This window comes from Aulonocara stuartgranti (genome assembly GCF_965226115.1).
Source record: "Aulonocara stuartgranti genome assembly, chromosome: 7".
NCBI classification, from domain to species: domain Eukaryota; kingdom Metazoa; phylum Chordata; class Actinopteri; order Cichliformes; family Cichlidae; genus Aulonocara; species Aulonocara stuartgranti.
In genome coordinates, this window is record NC_138945.1 from 58,143,181 (window position 1) to 58,143,524 (window position 344).

Genomic DNA, 344 nt, shown 5'->3' on the forward strand with positions numbered 1-344 from the left:
CTTTCATCTCTGCTGTCTTCATAAAACTATGCCTGATGAAACTGATCTATTAGAACTGCTTCATCTTTTGCTCTACAAACATGAGAAGTGCTCAAAATGCTCTGAAGTTTCTCTGCTCAAAGTGTAAAAGCACTGCAGGAGAGGCAGGAGCTAAAATGCTAATCATGCTTTCAGAGGTGTAAGGTAAGGTAAGGTAAGGTAAGGTAACTTTATTTATACCTAAAGGCAAGGTAAATTTGCTTTACAGAAAAATGACAGCATTTGACATCCCTTTAAAAACACACATACCTAGTAAAATATATAAAACTCACTGTGACACATACTTTAATATTTCGAATCAAAAA